The sequence below is a fragment of the Symphodus melops genome (assembly GCF_947650265.1).
Source record: "Symphodus melops genome assembly, chromosome: 10".
Classification (NCBI taxonomy): domain Eukaryota; kingdom Metazoa; phylum Chordata; class Actinopteri; order Labriformes; family Labridae; genus Symphodus; species Symphodus melops.
Window position 1 is genome coordinate 1,001,830 of NC_136700.1, and position 13,880 is coordinate 1,015,709.

General features: G+C 44.6%; 1 protein-coding gene across 5 annotated transcripts in view; it reads right to left on the reverse strand.

Moving 5' to 3' along the window:
• The window catches only part of LOC306830536 (leucine-rich repeat and fibronectin type-III domain-containing protein 3-like), a 195,724-nt gene that overhangs the window by 97,312 nt on the left and 84,532 nt on the right, over positions 1-13,880 (reverse strand). For all 5 annotated transcript variants that reach the window (XM_079354112.1, XM_079354110.1, XM_079354111.1 and 2 more), the window contains exon 3: positions 11,380-11,515. The gene's annotated coding sequence lies outside the window, so the exon portion shown is untranslated. The remainder of the gene's footprint in view (positions 1-11,379; positions 11,516-13,880) is intronic.

Consider the following 13,880-nt stretch of genomic DNA (forward strand, 5'->3'; position numbering starts at 1 on the left):
ACACAAATACACAAATACACAAACACACAAACACACAAATACACAAACACACAAATACACAAACACACAAATACACAAACACACAAATACACAAACACACAAATACACAAATACACAAATACACAAACACACAAATACACAAATACACAAACACACAAATACACAAACACACAAATACACAAACACACAAATACACAAATACACAAATACACAAACACACAAATACACAAACACACAAATACACAAACACACAAATACACAAATACACAAACACACAAATACACAAACACACAAATACACAAATACACAAATACACAAACACACAAATACACAAACACACAAATACACAAATACACAAATACACAAACACACAAATACACAAACACACAAATACACAAACACACAAATACACAAATACACAAACACACAAATACAACAGGCACTGCCATCGAGTTTTCACATCTGCACTCCTGAAAATATCCACATCATCTCGGGCTGCTCCAGTTTTCCCCGGAGTCTCCAGATTCAACACCATACAGGTAATATTCATCTTTATATTAAAGCTACGAGGAGTTCCACAGCGAGCATCACGGCCTGTTCTCGACACTCTGCTGTTTCAAAGAAGCTGGCCAGAATAATACGAGCCGCTCATGGCGTTCCAGAGACTCAGCCAGTGGGGCGGGGCCTGCACACGACGCTGCATTGGGAGTCTCTGTTCCCAAAGCGGTGTGTTCGAGCAGTGTGCGCTGAAGCTTTGCTTTGATTCAATGATTTATCACCAAGAGAATCCTTTGAGACTCTGCAGTGCTAAAGTGGGACGTGCGCTAACTCCAACGCCACATGCATGCTAACAGAGAAGAGCTAACACACGACGAATCTCTCAAGCTGATTGGAAGAACACTGTTGCATGCTGACCTGCATCATTCTTCATCATCATCATCATCCTCATCACTGCTGCTTCTTCTTCACCACATGTCGTCTCTTTTTCTTTTATATTTTAAGCTTTTCAGAAGAATTGGTGTTGGTGTCTCAATCATAAACTCATTAGTGTCTCCATGTTTGTAGTTCAATAAAGGATCCTTAAATACATGGAGAGGCACGAGGAGCAGCCGATAGCTGCCCGGGTCAGCAGCTTAAAGCCGTAGTGTTGATCTGATTCCTCGTCACACTAAAACAATAAACCTCACCGTCGTCACGTTCATGAAATATTTAAAGACGGAGAAACCCGTGCTGTTGTTACTCGAACATGATTCCTTATCTGTGACATAAAATAACAGCATCAAACATTCAGACAGCTTTCAGGAAGATGTTCTCAGCAGCTATAAATAGTTCATGGAACAGGAACGTGCTCCGTGTTTTTGTCGCGTTTGTGCCAAAGCTCGCCGAGCTGCGGTGTGTTCAGGGACATCGTGCTCTTTTCACTCTGCATCCAAAAAAAAAAAAAAAAAAAAACAGGAACCAGATTTAGTTTCTCCTCCCACCCACAGACACACAACGCTTCACAAACGCAGGTCAATGATTCCATCAGCTGAAGAGAAACACACACACACACACAGTTTATGTTGGTTAATTCAAACAAAAGAGCAGAAACACACCAACAGGGCCGCTCTAATAGAGAACGATCCGGACAAACTGTTTGAGATCATGTGACTTTCAAAACGTGTTTTTAAATTATTTTCATGAAGTGTTTATTCTTTACTTTTTTTTTTTAAGGTCGTGCTGTACTGCAGCGTCTGATTCAAATAAATGCAAAATACCAATTATGCAAATGATCACTTTCAGGACGGCCAATCGCTTTGAGGAGGAGGCAACAGTGTGCTGGAGGGATTCTATGTCCTGGATAGTCTGTGAACGAGGAGGAGCTGAGAAACGTTTCTTGGGGGTGGGGAGCTGAGAAACGGGGGGGGGGGGGGGGGGGGGGGGGGTCTCTGTTGATTGCCACCCTACGTCGGATATGCAGAACAAAAAGAATAGATTTTTTAAATATATAGTTTTTTTTTGCTTTTCTCAGATGGGACAGTTGAGGAGAGTCGGGGCACGCAGGGAGGGAGGGGGAACCCTCCTGTAAACAGAAATCCAGTTGACTGTGACCTGACTGGTGCAGTGTTGGATTTCATTCTTTAACTGAATCTCAGCTCACGGCTCCTGTTACTCATGCACGGGCGATATACAGCTCTATATGCACACACTGTTGGTCAGGACTGTAAATAATTCAATAACGCACAGTGTGTTTGACAGCTTCATTAAAGCAGTTTGCTGGGTTAGATTATATCCGGCTGGCTGCAGGCGCAAACCGCCGTCTCGTAGCCGTTAGTCGACTCCGCTGAGAAGAAGAAGAAGGATGCAAAGATGAAAGCATGCAGATTATATCCCATGATGCATCTGTGGTGGTGATTTATCAGGCTAGATTAAACGCTTTATTTATGGTCATTATTATCCCAGTGCTGAAAGAATCCAGGCACCCATCCTGCTGTGTGAACTTAAGGACATTAGAACGGTGAATAACTTTAACTTTAATAACTTGTGCACGCTTCACACAAACAATCCAGCTTTGTTTCAGAGAAGGCCGTGTGCCTCGAGGAGAAATACAGACGTAAACAATCAGCTGTGTATTTAAACACGGCGGGGTTTTGTTTGCCGATGTCACACAGGAAGTGACGATTATTTCGACCAATCAGCGGACTGCAGTGTTTAGCTCCACCTTTTTGGGTCGGCTCCACATTCTTGGCACCCCATCGGAAGGGTCCCAAAAAGTGGGACACTACGGATCGGTTATTTGGGAATCTTTCCCGGGATCAGTCTGTGGAAACGCTGCAAAATGTGCGCCGTGCCGAGACGAACCGAGCCGGACCGCTCGGTGGAAACGGGGCTTTAGTGTAGTAGACAAGTTGGAAAACAGCTTTTGTGTTCCTTCCCTTTATCTGATCTCTGACTGCTTCCAGTGTGTACTGTTTTTTTTTTCTTCCCCCAGGTTTGAATTTTTACGTTTGATATTGAATTTCAGCACGACGCTACACACAGAGAGGAAATCTGTGCATACAGAGAAAAAGACAGAAGGAAGGCAGCAGAGTGACAGCAGGATAGAGACGTACAGATAGATGGGCGAGCAGATGAAGAAAGAGCGAGTGAGCTTTGAACGGATAAAGACAGAGTCCTGGCAGAGTCCACATTAAGCTCCACTCTCTGACCTTTTTACAGGTGCTATAATTATACACACTATGTTGTGCAAACACACAGCAGGAGGGCGAGGGAGAGACACACTGCACAGACCGACTGCATGCAAACAAACAAACTGCTGATGACACCATGTTACACACCATTAGATTGTTCTAGATGTCTGCGGTGTTGCAGTTCTTCAAATCGGTCGTTTTTGAAGGTCTCGTTGCAGAATCGAAGGCTTTTTTATAACCAACATTTTTATTGTTTTTAAATGTTTTACAGCGACACAATACAGGAGAGAGAACAAGGGCAACACTAACACATCAAGACAAAGGGACAGACCTGACAAAAAAAACACAAATTATAAAGAAAATCATTCAAATACAGCAATAAAATAGGTCGGTTGAGAAATATTAATTCAACTAAATCAGAACTAAATTAGACTGCATGGAAGGGTTCAACTTTCCATTTTTTACAGAAAATATCGTTTCAGACTCGAAGGGTTTTTTATTCTCAGTCGAGTCTCGGTCCCAGGCTGGGTGGACCCCCGGTTTTAAATCAAGACCGTCACTGATTTTGGATTGATATTTGTCCATGTCCTGTCTGAGACTAGAAGGAAACGTTCACCTGTAAATGACTCTTGTTTTAACAGCGTCTGTGTGACGGAGGTTAGCGCCACAGACAGGGAACATTAAAGCACATCACCTCCGATTCTATCTGCATGAAAAAGGAAAAATAATTGATCCCAACACACACACACACACACACACACACACACACACACACACACACAAACACACACACACACACACACACACACACACACACACTCTCTCCTTAAACATATCTCTTCTTCCTCTCTGAGCTCCATGACTGTCTCTCTTTGAACGTCAATCCCTCGCTCCTGCCTTCCTCAGGATGGAGGAAATCCACTTACACACATGAGGAGCGAGAAACTGATCTAAGCAGGAAACTCAATGTGTTTATTCCACTGTAATGTGTGTGTGTGTGTGTGTGTGTGTGTGTGTGTGTGTGTGTGTGTGTGTGTGTGTGTGTGTGTGTGTGTGTGTGTGTGAGGAGGGAGAGGCCGGGTGTCTAATTGGTGACAATGAGCATCGCTTGCTTCTATATTTGGAAGAGGGGAAAGCCAGAATAGAGGTTGTAAAAAAATGAAAGAGGGGAAAAAAGGGAAGCAGACAAAAGGAAAAAAAAAGCACTACAGAGTTTTCATTTTTATTTTCCTGCCCGCCTGCAGTCAGAGAGACAGAGAGGACAAAAACAACAAAGATTAAACCTGACCTTTGGTGCTTTAAACGCTGAATCATTTGGCAGAAAGAGAAACATGAATCATCCGTAGGAGCCACAGCTCTGACCTCCACGCTCTTACACTGTTGACTCACATACAGTACGGCTGGTGTGTATTTTAAATCTGAGAGGAAGCTCAGACGGCACACCTCCTTCTTTTAACAACACCACTCTTCGAGTTCTGCCCTATGAGAGCGTACAGTAGTCGCCGTGCTAAAGGTTGGTACGCGTTCGAGTGTACACATGCTACGCAACTTTAGCACAAAATAGCAGCGACTGTCCTGCCCCGATCGCCCTTTCACTGCACAATGTAACACTGGCATCAGTCCGAGGTCATCTCGAGAGACGTGTCATCGACTCGTGGTCGTGCGCCTGCTAGTGACGTCACACAATGTGATTGGACAGCTTATTATATTCACACTGTGACTTGCTGAGATAACGTCCGTTAAGCTAACAATTGTTAGCATGCTTTCGCACACTTGATCCACGTCTCCGTCCAGCGATCCACAAAATAACAAAAAATAAATAAAAGCCTGACGAACAGCCAATCACATTGTGTGACCTTCTTCAATGCAGCCATTACAGCCAATCACTTAACAGTTTCCAAATAACGGCCACAAATCCAGGTTACAAATCTTCATCTTCATAAAAGCAACAAACTGAGTTCACGTCATCATCATCCTTTGGTTTAGACATTTTCTCAGTTTGAACAGAAAACACAGTTTCACCTGTTCTGGGATGAAGACATCTTCAGATGGATCCGGAAAAGCAGGAAGAGTCGGTCTCCGGGCTGCTTCCCAGGAAACACTTTCTGTCCCAAAAGACAACAAGTGGAGCTGTTGCCTCGAGACTCTTGAGGAACCACTGCGACAGACACAATGAGGCTTCTGGCCTCATGCATATTCGTCCACATCACACTCAGCATGCAGAGACTCAGGTGTGTTTTCTGGCGGTGGATTTGCATTCGTGATTCAGTGAGTGTGAAGAGAGGGAAGAGTTGGAGGGTGTGTGATGAGCGAGGAGAGAAAACATCACGGAAAGACCGAAGAGCTTCCTCTGCTCTGCTGGTTTATTCCTGGTCCATCCTCGAGCGAGGAGAACACAGTGACTCACCGGCTGATGACACACACACACACACACACACACAAACACACACCTAAAGGTCTGAAGATAGAGACATAAAAGTGTAATGATTAGAAAACAGAGAATTCAGTGAGTCGATCACAAGTTCCTCAACTTCCTCTCCAAAACCTTCATGTGCTTATTCTCCACGTTGTGTTTGAACACATCATCAGGACGTTTCATCACCTTTAGCAAAGAGTGATTTGACTGACCTGTCATTAAACACGTCATAATGTAACCCCCATGTCACCTGCTTTAGCGAGCTAGCTAGCTTTTGGGACCCGTCTTTGTTGGATAAAAGTTAACTCCTCCCCTGAGAGTTTACACAGAGTGTTATAAAGAAGCATGCACTGAATCCACTCTACAAACAGCGTGAACCGTGACGTCACACATGATCACGTCCTTCACAAAAAACTTCTGCAGGAAGCTGGCTCTACGTGAGTCACTGTGTGAGAGAGAGGGAGAGGAGGCTCTCGTCTCGCTCTGAGCAGAAACTGTTTCATAATTAATATTCACCACAGACTCTTTGATGTTAAAAACAATCCACTGGTATTATTATTATTATTATTGTCTAATGAGAAGGAGAACGAGACGTTGGAAGGCAAAGGAGAACGAAAGTCCAATTAAAGTTTTTGAGGAGAGCGTCAGTGAGGCTAAATGAACTTAAACATGGATTCAAAGGATTGGAGAGGAGATGGATAAGTGGCACAGGAGGAGTGCAGGTATGTGGGGGATGAGAATAAAGACAAGATGGTGGAAGAGTAAAGGGAGGCTGTAAACTCAACACCTGCACATGTGGCACAGAGGTGAGGTAAACTGGGATTCTCTGTGGTTAATAACAGAAACACCTGATGTGTCGCTTCTCTTAAGGATGATTAATCAGAGAAGCAGTCTGTGGCTTTGGCTCATCATCAAAGGAGTCGATGTAGATACTAAAAGTGTTATTCTTCCACGAGTCCACACTTTAGACCTTCAAATCTGACATAAAAAGCTTCAAAAAGCAGAATTTAACAATAAAAAAAATCCTTTCCTTTTGTAAGCTTTAAATTCTCTCTGGACTTCTCCGAGGGTCTTGACCCCCCCACATTGAGCCCCTCAAGGCTATGGGTAATTGCTGGGGTTATATGTCAAACATAGACAATGCATTCAAACATGTTTTGCAGAAATAGGAAAGGTCTGTTACGCTGGATGTATGCTTTTATGTCTTTGCAAGCTTTAGAGTGGAATGCAAAGACGGAGAGAGATGCAGCCAGAGAGTCAGAGGTCTCCCATTTCTGGTGTTTAAAATAAAATAAGATGCTGCAGGAATGTCCGTCGTGCACATGATAAATGACTCTGATTGTAAGCCGATGCAGGAATCTGAATCACAGCAGGAGACAGTTTGAGAGTTTGTGGATTGTGATTTGCTCCTTGGAGAGCGAGAGATGCCCGGAGGAATAGCGCCAGCTCTCCTGGTGCACGAACAATCCCACTGTATTATAATCCCTCCATCGCCGCGCGCATGTTTCACACTGAAATGTGAATCGAGGTAAATCTGAGGATGAAGCACAGTTTGTTCTCGAGGGATGCAGAAACAGAGCTTAGCGAACACCACGATCACTGTTCAGGCGTTTATGCAGGGTTCTGTCATTTCAGCTCCAAACCTTTTGAACTTCTTATTTTCACTGCAGCAGAAGCTCCTGGGATTCAGCCAACACAATAAATGACACTATTTCTGTCTGTATGTGCTTTTAAACACACCAAACAGAGAAAAACAAAAGAACAACCAAGAGCTCTTCAGTCATCTTCAAGGAGTCAGCGAGCGACTGGAACTTTCTCAAGGACAAAATAAAAGCTTTGGGTTTACAGAAACATGTTAACAGAAGATGTTCAGAGAACCTGCTCTCATCCAAGGAGACCCCCCCCCCCCCCCGACACCTGAGGGTGCTTCTGCAAAGGTCTCATGAAGGGACACATTTTAAAATGTCTAAAACTGAACAGGTGACCGGGTCGCTCCAGGCGGATCAGCACCGCTGTGCTGCGCCGAAGAAGTGCTCCCACTTATTGGCTCACTGGCGACAATGAGGATGAATATGTGAAAGGTGATCAGCACAGTGTTAATACTATGGTCTGCAGTGTGTCACATGGACAGAGAGTCAGGGGGGGGGATAAATGGACGAATCAAATTACAAGAAAAAAAGAGTGATTCTCTGAGAGGACGCCATCGCCTTTATTTCACACACACTGCTCACTGATTGGCAGAGAGGAGATCTCGTCGCCTTCGTTTTTGATGTTCTGCACTAATCAGATGGAGATTAGAGTGAGAACACACACACACACACACACACACACACACACACACACACACACACACACACACACACACACACACACACACACACACACACACACACACACACACACACACACACACACACACACACACACACACACACACACACACACACACACACACACTCATAGTAAACCAGCTCCCTGCGGGTGCTGCACCCGGCCTGCTCTATTCTGAGAAGAAACGGCACACTCAATTTTCAGGGCAAGTGAGTGACTGTGTGTGTGTGTGTGTGTGTGTGTGTGTGTGTGTGTGTGTGTGTGTGTGTGTGTGTGTGTGTGTGTGCATATTTTATGTGGATAAAAGAGAGACAGACAGCAGAGATGTGTCGGGAGGAGAGGCTCTCTCTCCTCAGCCTGATGTGTAATCATGATCATCGGTTCACACAGGCCGAGTGTCCTCCTCTCTGTTCCTGCATATTAAACACCTGCAGGAGCAGGAGCAGCAGGAGGGGCCGTGACACAGGAGGAGAGACTGACAGAGAGGGACACGAGTCAAGAGCATGGCTCCCTCTGGGATCCACCTCAGCTAATATATGATTTAATCCTTGTTCATTATTAACGCAGCTCTCAAACACGTAGCCTCGCACTTCTCCTCAGAGGTCGGGGATGCCAGAAATGTATTTTTAGACGCTGCATGCTTTGCCCCCCGAGAAACTACAGATTCTACTCCCCTCAAAGAAACTTGTTAGCATCTTTCATTAGATCCACTCTGCATGATTAAGTCTCACAGCTCTCTGAAGCTCCAGAGCCACAGAGGAAATACAGATTATCACTGCTGGAGACCAAGAAACCTGTGAGCTGCTGGAATGCCCCTCCGCTCTATTTTTTCTTTTATTATCTCCTGGTCACATGACGGAGACAGCAACCAACAAGGGATTTAAATCAGTCGGGGCGATGTTTCAGTGTTCAGCTTGAAAGGAATCTGAACTCTGGATATTAGTCCTGATTTGTAGTGACCAGACAGGCCATGAGGAGCCTCTCGGGGTCTTCTCGTCCTCCACAGGCGGCTTGCACAAAATGACTTCTGTGTGTCTTACCTGGCTGTCCAAAAGCTCTACACACAGATACATTACAGTAAACTGTCTTTATATTCATGAGGCATTTTTTGTGGCAGTAAACCAGAACCTTCTTCCCGAAAACATCACAGCATTTTGCCTTCTTATTACCGTAAAATGATTTTTTCAAAAAGACGCTGAAGACAAGTGCAGAAACGTTTTCAAGCAACAACGACCTCATGAATCCTGCAGCAAGACAGGAGAGTTTCCATCTTAAGAAAACTGTCAATTAGTCTTTTCTGTCTTAATATTTACATCTCTGCATTGATGGAAGTGAAGACCTGCACAGCGATGTCCACACGACAAGATAACTGAGACGATTTCAGGTCAGAGTCTCTCTACCTGACCAACTTAGATTATCTGATGGTTCCAAAAATGATCTCGGGAGATGTTCCTGGTTTGAGGTGTGTGAAGAATGACCTCACCCTCCACTCTCTGCCCGGAACAAGAGCCAATCAGGAAGAAAGCTGATTAAAGCAGGAAGCACAACATACAGTCATGTGGACGACAGCAAACATGATGGATGTAAGAAACGGAAGAGTTCAGCGCTCAGAAGAGTCCAAAAACCAAACTCATCAATTCTTCCTGCGTGTCGTCCGCCATGTTTCGTCACTCTGATGTCACATGTGATCCAAAAGGTTTCGAGTTCTTAGAGAATAGAGTTGTTGTTGTTGTTGTTGATGAGTGAGTGTGTTAGTGTGTGGTGTGCTGAGCAGGTAGTTATAAGTTATAGTAGTATAGTTATAGTCTGGTTATAACAGCCTATCTGTCGTTAGTCGTCGTCATGTGTGGGCTCGGTCACGTCGTTAGCGTGTGCCGGTCTCAACCTTTAAAACAATTATCTCATGCAGAAGGGCTCTCTAAAGGATTACAGCCTGTCATATGAAGCCTGTCATATTTCAAAGAACTTCCCTGCCATTAATCCCTTCTCTCAGCTCTCACTTCATGCCTCCTGCTCCACGCTGCTGTGCACAACAAAACCTCTTCTTTTTGCAAACCCTGGAATATTTGTTTTGTTTTTTTTACAACTTTGTCTTTGGCTCTGACCCCTGCAATCCTCTTACGGCGCTTCTTCCTGGACACTTGCACCGTGGGGTGATGCAGGAATTGCAGCTTATTGCAGCTTATGCCGCTGCCACCATTGTGAGTCACTCTGGATAAGTCCAGTAAAAGACTGAGCTGGGAGGCTTACCAGGACATTCGAGTTCATAAAAATGGGCTGCTTAAAGTTTTTTTTTTTTCTAATAAAGGCAAAAAAAAGAGAGATGTTAAGGGTCGAGTTTAGGACAACAATTTAATATCTAACACACACACACACACAACTCTCCAGGTATCAGTTTGCATGAGTCAGCAGAGGGTCTCTGCTACACAAAGGAGTGTGTGTGTGTGTGTGTGTGTGTGTGTGTGTGTGTCTATTAAGGCCTCAGGAGTGCAGACTAACAGTGACACACACACACACATAAACAGACACTTTAAAGGGGCTCTGCACACGCAGGTGTGTTTGTGTGCACAGGATAAATCCACCATCTGCTCACTGCATCAAGTCCATCATGACTTGTGAGCACGAATGATGCTGTGCATTGACCTCCGTCCATTTCAAGGCATGACGGACTCCTGGATATCTGAGGATGACGATCCTTCTTTCAACTCTAAAGCGCCGTTCATGACGAGTAAATCATCATGTGTTTGTACACCAGGCACATTGTGCAGGACAGAGTGAGAGCTGCTGCAGATCAGAGGAAAACGTCAACATGTTAACGGTGTCCACTCGAGGTGAGCTGCACACACACACACACACACACACACACACACACACACACACACATACACACACACACACACTCAAACAGCCTGGTAACTATTTGTCACATAAAAAGTTCTCCAACAGTTCGAACAAAAGAACAGAGCGGTTCTCTGATCGTGACTCATTCCTCGGCTCTTCGTGTCTCTCAGTTTGCTGGAGTCGCTTCGACCAGTTAAACAAGTTTATGACTGATTCTGATTCCCTGAGCTGATTGGTTGACGAAGCTGCTGACTCACCCTCCATTTTCAATCCAAAATGCTGACTTTCCAGAGCGAGTCAAAGGAGAATCCGTCATCCATCGTGATGACAAGCCAACGAGCCCACCATCTTCACGTCGCAGCCTACGAGTAGCAGGAAGCGATCTTATCAAGCGGAGGATGACGGCTGGATTATTACACTCATCATTCTTCATTCTTAAATATCAACACGATCGCAGCTTCTCAAACAGATATCTACACGACCACCACAGGAAGTAGAACGTGGACTGAGCTCTTTACACCCGCGCCTCCTTTTCGACTTGTGTGCTGCTCTGCTGGTCGCACTCGTAATCGTTCCACGTCGGGGAAAAAGAGCGTTAAAAGATACGACGAGCTGACCCACCTTGAGCGTCTCGGGGAGTTCAGGAAGTCCTGAGGTTTGGAGGCAGTCCTTTCAGAGAGAATGTTATATTCCAGTCACATCACCTCGGCCTTCGGGGTTACAACAGGATGACAAGCTAACAAGGGCACCCTCCTACCTGCAGAAACAGAGAGAGGGGGAGGGGAGGGCGTGGGGGCGTAAAGGAGAAAGAAAGAAATGTCAACACATTGCATCATTAATTCATTAGTATTCCTCCAGCTCCCCTCTGTCTTCTGTCCGTCCTGTCACTGCCCTTGCTCCCTCTCCCTCTCCATCAGTTATTCTCCCCCCACCTCTCTCGCCCTCCTTAACCTCCTGTACCGTCTCAGCTCCACACCGGGACATGACACCCACAGAATGTGCTGCTGCTTTTACAGTTTGAGGGATTTTAACTTTTAAAGACTTTTAACTGTTCATGGTTTCCATTATGACATAATGGTAGTTCCCCCATTAAGATCAAGATCTCTGTCCTCAGGGGTGAGCGGGCCGAGAGGTCACACGCCATAAAAAGACATCAAAAGACACACAACAACTAACATGTGACAATTGGTTCAAAGATAAAGTGCAGAAGTCGTCATCAAAGATTACACCTCAAAAACACATCAGGCTCTGTCCAATGAGTGTCGACATCAGGTATACGCATACACACATCTCCATACTCTGACATAGGACGCACACAGGAAGTGAAGATGCCTCCATCTATGTTCACGTTTCACCGAGACCTTCAAACCATCCTCATTCCAGCTGAAACATAAAACATCATTAACAGTCTAATGAAATGTTCTGGACTCACTTACAGCCAGAGGAACAACAGGATCTGACGGTTTGCATTGTCTTACAGTGAGAGGCTGTAAATCAAGTCAGTCGGACAAAACGAGATGAAAACACCTTCTCAGGGTCGAGGTAATAAAGATGGACGTGTTTTAATGGAGTTCAAACTGAAGGCAAACAAAGCTGCTAAAACAACATTAGTGTTTTCATAAAAGTCAGGCTGTTATTCAGGTATCAGAGTTTTATTGCATGGACTGGTCCAGCAGCTGGAGCCTGATGTCTTTCAGACCGAGCTGAACATCGCACTGTATGGTGGGATACATGTTGGAGATGGATTCAATCACACTTTGAACACTTTTCAAGCAGCTGAACAGGCGTGGCGTCCCGCAGGGGTCACGCTTGTTTGAAGCTGTGGATTGGAGCCTCTCTTTATTTCTCTCACTCACTCCTCTCACCTGCCTGATTGGCTCAGGAGAGAAAGGAGATGCTAAAGACCACTGCACAGTGTTTGTCCAAAACTGACGCATGTCAAATAAGAAATAGGATGACATGTATCGTCAGTCATGATTGCACGCTGACTCCGACACGCTGCTTATCGGTGCATACCTCAAACATACCGCCAGACGCTGCTCAGCATAAAGAGCTTTGCGGATATCGATGTTTTTCTTTTTTAAGCGTAGTTTCAGTAAAGCTAGCAACGCATCAAACTGGACCCCTGACATCCGGAAATATACCAACATACCAAGTGTGATAATTCTGCAGCTTCTTTATCAACCGCTGAAACGAGGAGTGAGACTACAGCAGACTCAGTGTACAAGGTGTCCATAACCCCGACCTAATAAGACGATTTATTGGAAGAAAACAGTGTGTTTGAGATACGTTTCACACAGCAGTACTCAGGTAGTGAACTCACCACCACCACTCTCCATTCTTTGATCTGAATCAGGGTACGAACACACACCTTCTAGTTTCACACAGAATGTCGTGTCTTTCATGTTAAATCCGATCAATGTGGAGGTTATATAAGGAAAAGGTGTCAGCTCTTGTAAAATGTCTGTAAAATGCAGCCATCACCGGGAACGATCCGTCAGATAAAGAAGATGATCTGCAGCCTCGACAGATGAAACAATTGTTTCTGAGTGAGTGCCACAACTCTCCATTTTCTCAGCTTGAAAAAAAACAAAAACAAAAAAAAAAAAAAACCTCCCCTGATTTCTTTCTTACAGTTCCTCATCACGCTGTCCACCCACACACACTGCACCCTGCAGCTGATTGTTCATGTTTGCTCTCTCGGGTTTCTCCTACGGCATTCTGGGAAATGCAAGAATCTACTCAGTGAAGCTGACGAGGAAGGCTGAGGGAAAGCGGGTACACCCAAAACAAAACAAAAAATAGGAATATCTCTTCACAGAAGAACAGACTCCTGATATAAAACATGGTGCCAACAAGGTGCCTGAAGGTAGAAGATATTTCTCTAAGTTTGATGTTGGAAGAGTGTGGGTGTCGAGTAGGTGAAGGCTCCCATTTCAGAGAAATGCTTACATCTCCATGCATTGGCAAATATGTTATTCTCTTCTTTAAAAGCGTTTCTTGAAGAAATCCCATTCTGTAAATTTATTAGCTCTCATCCACTCCAGGCCTGAGGGATGTACTTGTTGTTGTTTTTTTTTTACCTTGGTTAATTTTGTCTTTGCAGCCATAAAAAGATGCAA